We start from the raw sequence: 12,209 nt of genomic DNA on the forward strand, positions 1-12,209 counted from the left end.
TTTTGAAGGATATGAAGACAGAAACTCAAGCTACAAACCAAAATTTCCAGAAAACCACACATTTTATAAGGAACAAACCAAAAATATGATGCAGAAGTCTGGACATTTTCTGAACATTGGGACAGTTGAGAGGTATAGTCTGGACTCATCTGCAACATCAGTTTCTGCCTTCTCTGTATATACTGTTATTGCCATCATGCAGCCAGTATCCATTTGTAGTACCTCAGTTCACTTCTGGATCTGGAGTTAACAGAAATTAATAAAATAAATAAATAACATTAATTAACATGGCAGGATTCTCTAGCCCCATATTTTAAAATTGCCTAGCAACGATCTGGGCTTACATTTGTTTCATTGATTAGATATAAAAAGAACAGAGCAGTTGCCTTTTGCCAATCATGCTTTGATTTGTTTTGCTATATAAAAAAAGGGAAAACAATAAATAAGCATTATTCATTACCTCGACTGATGCTAGGAGTCTGGTCTATTAACGAAGTGAATTTAACGCGATCTCGTAATATGCGGTTGCGGTAACGGCAATTAAAACTGTTCTTTCTATCAGCTATCCAGATTTTTGCATCTTCATTTTTAACATTTTCCTTCCTTAAATGTTTGATTTTTTTGTGGTATTATGTCAGATGACAGATCTTGTTCATAAAGAGCAAGTTGATAAAACCCAGTGTTTTATTAACAATTTTAAGTGAACTGGGTTATTGTTTAAAAACTGACAAGAGAGCTTGGACCTTTTCTCATGTCAGTATTCTTGGCTTTGTCTGAAACTGTGTAGTAGAGAAGTTGAGAAGTTAGAAACACTACGTAAAAATCAGTGTAGTAACTTGCTGAACAATGCTTCAGACTTAATTTTAACAAGAGTTAAAGCATTCACAAGTCATTGCCTCCCTCCCTGGTTTCAACCGCAAGCATTGTCATGGCAATAGTGCACATAAACAGGGCAGTGATTTTGTGACTATAGCTGATCGCTGCTTCTTTGTTAGCATGTGTTCTGTGTTATCATTCATTTTACCTGTTTGGTAAAAAGAAAACAATGTTGTTTAACTTACAAGAGATACCCATTTATGTAATAAAACGGGTTACAGGCAATATCAGCAGGAAAAAAAAAAAACAGAAACGGGCCGCTCAGGTTCCACAGTGAATTAAACTTGTAATTAAGAAGTTGGTAATGGCAGTATTTCATACGAGAGGAAATGATGATACAGAAAAGGGCAGAATAAAAGTAATAAACTTTCACGTGCATTTGAAATCTAATTGTAACACACAGCCAAACTGTAGTTCACACAGGGAACTAAAAGGAGACTGGAACTGCTGATTTACAGGATATCCCCAGCAAATTGACACTGTGGGTGGGAATAACCATGACGTAGTTAAAGTGGGTGTTGTTTATGTCAGTTTTAACATAGACCCGAATTTTCAACACTGGGATTGTCCCTTTAAAAGCAATTTTAAAACCTTCCACACCTCCAGATATTTTCAGAAAAATATGAGAAAAATCAACTATAGGAGGTAATATTCTAAAACACACAGATGATCTGTTTCTAACTGCAAAAGATAATTGACTTACTCACTATAGCATTCCCCAGCAACTAACTAAGCAAGAATTAAGGCAACTCTACAGAGTGAGAACAAATCTATTGATAAAAATCTCCAGTGCTTAGTAGATGCCGTTGAAGCCTTTTCTGGACATCCAGAACCTACAGAGGGAACAGCAGCCACTGGGCTATCAGCAGCACTTGTAGAAGGCTTCCTACCACCAATACAGGAAAATATTAAGAAGGTTTGTCCCAAATGGACAAATTTAGGTATTCATGAAATTGTTAATCAAGGACAATATGTAGCAGATAATATAGTCAGAGAAAAAAAAGAGCAACAAAAGAAATTTGTAGATGTTCAACTTCAACAATTAAACATTGATTCTTAGGGAAGGGGGTGGGGGAGGAAAAATTGCAGCAGTAGAGGTAGTTTTATATTTTTCCCACAACAAGCCCAAAGGCAATATCAGCAAACATTTTACCCTCCTACTTCACCACAGACTCAGTACCATGGGCAATGTACTAGTCCTTGTTTTAATTGTGGCCAAAGAGGCCATCAGCACAACAAATGCCTTTTCTCTCAACAAGCAAATTTCTCTTTTTAACCAAGCATTTAACCAAATGAACAGGCATCACAGCAAGCAGAAAGATGCCATCCCACTTGGAGTACTACTTGGCAGCCACCAGCAAGATCATTAGGACAGCCATGAACAGGAGACACACTTATCTCCTTTGGTTCCCGTGGACCAAGAAGGTCTCTTTTTAATGTTACAGTATGCAGTTCTGCTCTTCCCTTTCTTTTTGACACAGAAGCACCACAATCTCTGATTACCTCATCAAATTTAGAACATCTCCCACTATCCACAGAATCTGTTCCTCTTGTGGGGGTCTCTGGAGTTCCTTTGCTTATGGAGTACTTCATGATTTTGGGACACTGTGAAGGGAAAGAGAGTACCTGACAGCAGCAGGAACTGTTATTAAAAACTCAGTTTTTTTCATGAACTATTAAATGCACTTTTGTTGCCTAAAGAAACAGCTCTGGTCAAGTGTGTCACACATAAGACCAATGATTCATACATTTCAAAAGAAAGCTGTTTTGCAGATATGGCAACTAGACAAGCTACATTGTCCTGTTCAGGCTTTATTTTTGCATCAATTGCAAGAAACTAGCATACCTAATTCTTTACAGAAATTTTCATCTTTTCAGAATCAAGCTGATGATTTTAAAATATTAAGGTGGATTTGTGATAGTTGTAGCTGCTCTTCAGATTCATTAAGGCACCACCCAGATGGGAGGCTAGTAGTCCTATGCTCCTTTCTAACTCAGTTGAGCCAGGCTTATCATTTGCCATTTCATTTGAGAAAATGCATTAATAGTGACAAATTTTGACTAGCTAGTATTCCCCTTACATTTCAGAAGTCATTTAGCATTTTATTAATCAACGTGTTACATGTCTAGCATACAATATGTCAAAAAGTGTTCCTGTCCCTACCCAATCTTTGAAAACATCATGGGGACCTTTCTTTCTATGTACAGTGGGATTTCATTGAATTATCCCAGTCACAAAAATTTAAGTATGTTTTGTGATTGTTTATGTGTTTTCCAGGTGAGGTTAGGCTTACTCTTGTGCTAAAAATGATGTGACTACTGTCACCAAAAAATTGTTACTTGACATCATTCCCAGATTTGGTGTTCCTTGCACATTTTATAAGTCAGGTTGTACAACAATGTTAACATACGGTACCATTGCCCACATACACGCCAAGCTTGAGGACTTGTCGAAAGAGCTCATCAAACCATCAAGACGAGACTTGCTATATTATATGAAAAATCTGGTCTGCAATGACCAGAAGCATTGTCTCTAGTATTATTTAGTGTGTGTAATGCAGTTAATAGTACTAGAATATATTCAGCACATAAGATTCTCATGGGAAGAACCATGAGAAAGCCCACCACCCCATAGCATAAACATTTGGAATTACAAAATGTTGATAAATCTATTTTCTTTATTGCAGGTGTCTCTTCTCTACTCTGCAGCACCTAATGTCAGAGGTTATCAGTGCTCATCAATATCCAGATTTAACCTCCCATCATGCCATTTTATCAGGGGGCACTGTTTTCATCCAGATTTCTCCAGGATGCATGCCTGGTTTTGCTTGCAGCTGCTACAGCCATCAGATGTGAAGGATCACCCACATGGATTCATGTGTCACACATCAACAAAGCTCTCCCTAGTGACAGATATCAACAATGTATTTATTTATTTATTTAACATTTGTTTACCGGGAAAGTCAACAACAAGCCAATTTTCAGTAGACACCTGGGGAGAAACAAAATGCCACTGATCTCATTCCATTCATTGATGATGAGCCAATCACATCCTGCACTAGAAGAAAAAACAGGGAAACCAGCATATTCAGAAGGAAGCCTAGTGATTCAACAACACCATCATGATTGTATCCAGAAGTAACTGTTAATATTTCAGCAACATCATTGTGGTCAGAAATAAGACAGTGATTCTTCTTCAATGTCAACAATGTTTACATTAAAAATCTCAATTGGAAATGAGGATTAATGGTTCAGCAACATCATCTACAATGAACAATGTCTGGCAGCTAGTCCAAGATCTGGGAAATGATTCAGGTGAATAAGTGTCACTTGTGAAAACTACAACCAGAGAAAACTTCAGGACTGAGTTAATTTAAGAATCAATGGTATATGGACTGCAACAAGACAATTTATCATCCATGCATTGAAAACCTTCTCCAGACCCAGCCTGATCAATATTCATATGGACTTAACATTGGGTTGTCTACCATAGTATTTAGCATCATTTTGCTACTTTTTCCTATGTCATCTGGAGCCACTGGAACTGTAAATACTGAACATTTTTTTTATCAGGATAAACATTTAAAAAAATCAGAGATGGTTATAATTGAACAGAGAACACCAGACTGTCATCCTAAGTTTAATACTGTCTCTGCTGCATTATATACATATGAAAAAGCATGAGCATTAGTAACTGTTGGGTGTGTGCACATATACCAACTACACACAATATGAGTATTCCATTGATTCCAATACCAGCAACTGAGGCAGAAAATGGAGCAGCATTTCATACAATCTTTGTAACATGAAATCAGAAAGTTACATAACTCTTTGCATAATCCTACCCCAATTTAGACTGGTTCCATTTCAATTATTAATGACTGTAAAATGACATACTTGCTACCTTAAGAATTGGACTTTTGGGGTCAGATGTGATCAGATGGAATAATGGCAATTTCACCTGAAAAAATATATGACAGGGATAGAGGGTTGGGTATGACAGCATTTTATTATAACTCTGAAAAATCAATCTTATCCCTGGTTAGGAGTTTGTAACACAGGCCATGTAGTTCAACATACAGAGATTCTAACTAGTGGGAAGATATACAAGGCTTGTCAAAAGAGGGAAGCAAAGGACATTAAAAAACAGTCAGAAAAATAGACATTTCTGAGGATTACCACCACTCAGTGTAAAATACTGTATATAAAGGATTAGCACACATGGACCTGGGTGATGATGTTATTTCAGGAGCAGGGATCCTGCCTGCTTATGGAGCAGTGAAGTTATTCTGGGAGATGAGAAAACTGTCCAAACTATTAGAAATATTAAACAATGCTACTTCTGAATCAATAAACCAGATCACAGATAATATGACTGCCATGCGCAGTGTGGTGCTGCAGAATAGAATGGCACTTGATCTCACTCTTGCTTCTAATAGTGGTACATGTGCAACCATCAAAATAGAATGCTGCCCATTTATTCTTAATAACCAAAATGCCATTCATAGCCACTTTGAAATTCTACAAAAGGTAGCTGCGCTGTTGCATGAAAAAGAAGTTGACAACTCTCAATGGGCATGATTAACTAACTTGTTTACTAACTTGTTAAATGATTGGGGAGGAAGTAATTTTTTTGTGTTGATTGCTATCATAATGATTCTAGTAGGTATAATTTTATTCATGTGCAATATACTAGTTATGAAACTTCTTGATTCAAGAAAAAGTATCAAATTAAAAAAAAATGTGTATATTAAAAATAGAGTACAGACATGGTTAATGACCAGTATTGTACACAGTCATGATGAAGATGGTTATAAGGAAAGTGTATTGAAGGATTTCAGTTAACTGTATGAAATTTTGTTAGAATAGAGTGTTACACAGAAAATTCAAATGGTCTTTTTATTTCATCTAATAATAGACGTGATTTATTACTCATAAAACCATATTTTCTAAACAACTGAAAAATGTATTGTGTATGTCAAGATAAGAAAAAACAGCATGTGTTGAATGCTGACTGAAAAAGTGTTTTCCAATTTGAAGACTTGTTGCCATTGTCCATTTATTATAAAATATATGAAGTGAGTGATACTTCATAGCATCAAATGGGAGATTGGGAAGGGAGAAGTGTAAACATTAGAAAATGTTCTGGGTTTATATATTTTCTCTTTCTGTATTCCATGTTGTTTCAAGATGGATTCTGATGATTTAAGTCTATTTCTGATTATCTATTTCCTGCCAACATGGATGCTACCATCATAGAAAGTTCCAACATGGAAGCTCGGAACGTGTGCCCAGTGAGAAAAGGCACAGATAAGGAGGGCCTGTTGATTCTTAGCAAAATAATACAAAGGTGCTCAGCTTTGATTGATCATTGGCTATAGTTTAATAGATACATATTTCCCTAAATGCAATAATAATGTAAAATAAAACAATTATCAGTCATAGTTTGTAGGTGTTAATGTAAACGTAAATGTGTAATTATTTATAGTATACTAATTTATTGCATGTGATATATAATGGTTCTAATGATCTTTTGCTTTTTTTCCTCTCTTACCCCATCTTTTATCTCTCTTTTTTTTATATGTGTGGTCCCAACCATCTGCTGTCATCAATTTCTGACAACTGACAAAATGATTTACAGCACAAGGAGGTAGGTCAACCAGTGCAGCTCAACTTGCCACCCCCTCCAATGGCTGCAGCACCAATGCCCAGCATATCTGAGACCCAACCTGGCAGTACTGCTTCTGCAGTGCATGAACTAACTGGGCCCTTAACATCAGGTAGCATTACCCCAGCAGCAGATGCACTGGTACCCTGTGGGAGTATTGATGGAGGTGGTAATTTTGTTATCTCACAGGAGATGTCAGGGATAGTGCATGAGGTCATAAAAGTACCATCGGTGCACACCTCAGCCAGATGGAGAAGATGCTCATCAGAATGCTTGGCAAAAGAAAACATCGACAATCCAACAGCAAGCTCAGGAAGGGGACGGTGATGACAGTTCTAAAGGTGAGAACAAGATACTCACTCTTCCCATGCTTGGCAGGCATGTGCATTCAATGTCCCCTCCCTGTCCCCAGTCATGGTGTCCCCCAACCTTTTGTGTCCATCAACATCCCTGTCTCTTGTCTTGTTTGTCCTGTTATTCTGCAGCCACTTCCACACCTACCCTACTTATCTGACCCTGATATACCTACATCCCTTATCCAACATTCCTTTCTAAATGAAATAAGAAATAAATGAGCTCTCCCCAAAAAATATATTGTCCCATACATAGCTCTTCACCTCACACTTGTGTCTTCTCGATACATTTGATTTGGTCCAACTGACTATACAACATTACTGCACTGTTGTCACCCATCTTTGCTAAAGTGACAGTACAAAATCATCCAATATTGTATCCATGTTCTTTTTACGCTGCTGAAAAAGTGGATAGCTATGTTTTTTCCTATTTTCCTCCTGCACATTTCTATATTGTTTACCCTTGGTCTTCCCCCTACTTGCCCTCCATTTCATCACTTTTCTATCTACCCCATTATCACACCTTCAATCTTGTCAAAAACTAGAATCATACACCACACACATGGCAAAAATGCCCCTAATGAAGCTCTTCCCTTTTTGTCTTCTGTTTTTGTGAAACGTTTGGCATTGCGCACCAATGCAGAGTGATGGAGAATGGCTCTTCACATCCTATGGCATAGTACAGTTACTTCTGTGCAATGCTGCTTAAATTCATTGCACTAAAAAATACAGTTAAAGCAGAGTGCAGGCACTAATATTATATACTTATGATAATATTTATGTGGACTGATGAATGTATAAAAATGCTAATCTATATGTGTGCTGTTGATATAAATAAATTGAGTAGTGATCATTTTCATACAGTACCTCACTGTAGTCATTCCCACTCACGTTTGTAAAAATGAGCTGGATTCATTAATGTCCGAAGTCCTGACTGCCATGCCTCTCAGATTAGCATATTTGCATGGAGGATTGCAAACCAATAGAACTAATATTATTTTATCAATAGAGCAGAGAACCACATTTGCTCAGTGCTTAACTACTTGCAAATGGGGATAGCAGCACTAATAGTTCTTAATGTCATGAAATTTATGATACAACATTTGCAAAATACACTACATTATGAACACCATAGTATCTGTCAGCTATTTCTACTCCAGCCCATATGCATAAGTACTTCTCAAGTTGAAGTAGTAGACATAAAATGTGAATCTCGCATGCAGAATCACTTTGCCATTGATGACACAAGCCAACAGCTTGGCGATGGACTATGGGAAGAGATAACTGACATAACTTACTATGTTTACTGCCTAGTTAGCCTTGATCCCATTATATGCTATGTAAAATCACAATGACTGGGAAGGCACGTGTTGCTCACTGAACACATATTTAGTCAGAGTCTTGTGTGACCTGCACCCATGCACTTGAAAATGGGTATATCAATAGTAGTTCCCAAATGTCAACTACACCACAGAAATCAATAGCACACCTGCAATTGTTACATAATCTAAACCTTTATACTGACAATACACATTAAGACTGTTTTCTACATGTATTAATGTGGGCATCGGTTCTTCACAAATATGAACATACAGTTGCATCCATGCTGATTACAAAACATTTGTGTGTCTGTATGTGTCAATAACTGTTTAATGTTTACAACATGCTGAGAAACAGCTGCATATCTCTCAGTTCTGCTACATTCATTCCTGACAGCTTCTTGCATCTACTTTGAAAAGCTGTCTTTAAAGTATACCTGCACATTGAAAACACAACAGGAAATATAAAATCCACACTTTGCATACCATTGTCATAGCAAGATATGTTACCCACATCATATAATGATGATGCCATCATCTATAAAGACCACTATGTCAAGGCAAAGCATAATTCGTGGATGGTGCAATCATGAACTACTGTGTCTTGCAGTTCGGAATAATACTATGTACATCTGGGTTAAATTACTACAGCAGACACATTTTGTGTATGTCTGTATATATAAGTGTATGTGCATAGTCAGATGAACATCAGTATGTGTCCTACTATCATCAATCCAGTCACATGCAGAACTAATACCTTGACAGTTGTACATGACTGCCCAGTTATTTCATACAGGTACCCACCATCTAATAATGATGTTGTCCACTATAAATTGTCCAGCAGCAGTGGAAAAACAAGACTTGTACAGTGGTGCTTGCATTAAGTACTGAGTTCTCTAACTTCTGTAACTAGTTAGGTAGGGATTCTAATCTCACTGCAGTCAACTGGTGTGTGTCTCTGGTCAGAACAACATATGTTTTGACAGTCATACATGCCGACACATCCATTTCATGCAGGCCTCCAACCATCTACCCAGAAGCATCCAATGATAAATGATACACTAATGATGTCATCAGTTATAAAGTGTTGTTTGACATCATAAAAGTCAGACTTTTGTTGTGGCACTTGCATTAAGTGCTGTGTTCTGTAAATATATAGCAAAGAGTTCTAGTCTCACTGTGTGTGTGTGTGTGTGTGTGTGTGTGTGTGTGTGTGTGTGTTCAATTAATTCTTATTCAAAAGACCCTTTTACAACAGCATGTGAGACACTCCAACTACCATCTTCTTCTCACAGACATATACTGATAAAGTGTTGTTCGACACCATAAAAACCTGACTTGTGCTGTGTTTTGTCAATAGTTAGGTATGAGTTCTAGTCTCACTGCGGTCAACTTGTGTGCATTTGTATTCCTTTAATTCTCATTTAAGATATTTTATAACAGCATGTGAGACACTCCTACTACCATCGTCTTCACACAAACGTACATTGCTGATGTCATCTGCTATAAAGTGTTGTTTGATACCATAAAATCCTGACTTGTGCTGTGGTGCTTGTGTTAAGTACTGTGTTTTCTTAATAGTTAGGTATGGGTTCTAATCCCACTGCCATCAACTGTGTGTTTATGCAAAAATTGGTATACTGACATTTTTAGAATGGGATGCAAGTCCACAGCTGTCAGACACTCCTTCAAACATCTTCTTGTAACATACACTGATGATGTCATCTTAACTCTGACATTATCCAATCCAAACCTTTGCTGTGGCAGTAACATTAAGTACTGTACTTCTGCTTCTATAGCTGTGATAGCCACGGTGGTGCAGCGGTAGCATTGTCGCCTCACAGCAAGAGGTTCTCTCATTCGATTCTTGGCTGGAGCGCCTTCTGTGTGGAGTATGCATGTCCTCCCCGTGGGCGAGTGGCATTCAAAAGACATGTGTGAATGGGCGTGCCTTCATTGAAAGTTAGGCATCAGGCTGGCACCTCGGCACCAAAAACATCGACTGCCAATCATTAGCGGACTGGAGTTCCGCTTTGGCGACCCTTAACTGGGAAAAGCCGAAAGAAAAAAAAAACGTCAGCTTCTATAGCTAGATATTTTGGGGTTCTAATCTGAAAGCAGGCAGCTTGAGTGTGCATCCATTCAAATAATTTGCTTTAGACAATTTTACATAAAGATGCAACTCTACAGCCATGTCAGACACTTGTCTCAATATGTTCTCTCAGTATACAGTGATATTATAATACTCCATAAAGTGCAATGTGATGCTGTTAAAGTCAGCCATATGTGGAAGTGCTACTGTTACACTGTATGGAATGCAGCTTCTACACCTACACTGATATAATGTTCAACTCAGACCCAGTCTGCTGCTGCTGCTGTGTGTGTGTGTGTGTGTGTGTGTGTGTGTGTGTGTGTGTGTGTGTGTGTGTGTGTGTGTGTGTGTGCGCATGTGGCTGGTGGTACATTACGGTCAATGTATGATCATTTGAAAGACATTTAATTTCAGTAACCATTAGGAGATCCTGTAACATAGTCCCATGCATCCAACATCCCCTATTTTCCTTGGGTCACTTGACATCTTTCCTGCAGAGGAGTGGGTGATGTCCTTATGTCAAAGATGCATACATACATCATGAAGGCAAGTCCTTTTATGAGCTTCTGCAAGCCATCTCTAGACCACTGCATGTGTGATTGTTAATTCCATCATGGGTGGTGCATGTCACATATGGAGAGAGGGACTATGTAATATAATCAAACAAATACACAAAATATGCACATAGCCTTACTATCTTCCATCATATAAATTTAGTGCGTTAGCTGTAAATGTTGTAACAATGTCTAGGATTTTATGTGATGTTGGCCATTAGCTGAGTAATGACCTATGACCATAAGAACATTTCACATGTCAAATGATGCTGTCATCAACACTTGCTATGTTGCAGTTTGTATAAACAGTGGGCCTACCAGAGTGAAGTCCAGTCTGTGATGTGAGGTAATATATTGATGGCTGCTACTGCTGCAATGTTATTATATGTTCCTTCTAGAACAGCTATAGTTATATGCCTCCTGAGAACTGTTGATATGGGATGATAAGTAGCGTGTTGGCTTAGTAAGGCAAGTGGTTTTGTAGTGTAGCAGATCAACATTCTACACAGTTCTCATGCAGCCATCACATTGACACTTGCAGTATGGCACAGATGTGTATATGTATATCTACCATCATTAAATGCTCTGTGACATAAATCAGTATAACATTATACTGATTACATGAGCACATAAGTCTTGTTTCATCCACATGTTATATTGCAGTGATATACACAAAAATATCACATGTTTTGAGTCAATTTCAGCCTTGTGAAACTAACTGTATGTGCAATTGTGTCACTGTTCACAAGGATTATTGCAGTGGTCAGCAGCACCATTGTGTGACTATTCAGCATTTCTGTCAGTAATTGTTCTGCATGATTCATAATTGACTTATTTGTGATGTATCCTTATATAGCATCAGGCCGCTCACATATGGCTTTCACATAATACACATATAGGTATATGTTGTGCAACTGATGTAATATGTGACACTGTTATAGATTTATGACTGTGTGAACAGTACCACTGTGTGACGTGATGCAAAACCAAGGTTGTATTTGTAGGTTTTTTTTCACATATCATTTCTTGAAATAAATGTGAAACATTAATGAGAATACACAACGGGGCAGTTGCTGGATGCCACCAGCCATACTCACCCACAGAAAATAGACAATCTGCTAGCTGACAGCTTGTCTCACACTTCATCCCATCCCCCCATCACCACTGACCATCAACCAAAGTGCACATGAAAAAATATTTTTCAGTGTATCTTCTCAGGAAAGCAGCACATCTGTGCTCTGTCTAAGGCTAGAAACACAGAATCAATGAGTCCTCACAACATCCTAGGTTGCCTATATCATAACTAAAAACCTGACCTAGATCCCTACTTGACAACAGCCTCCAGAC

Source organism: Protopterus annectens, chromosome 14.part0 (assembly GCF_019279795.1).
Source record: "Protopterus annectens isolate FY-2018-M chromosome 14.part0, PAN1.0, whole genome shotgun sequence".
NCBI lineage: Eukaryota > Metazoa > Chordata > Ceratodontiformes > Protopteridae > Protopterus > Protopterus annectens.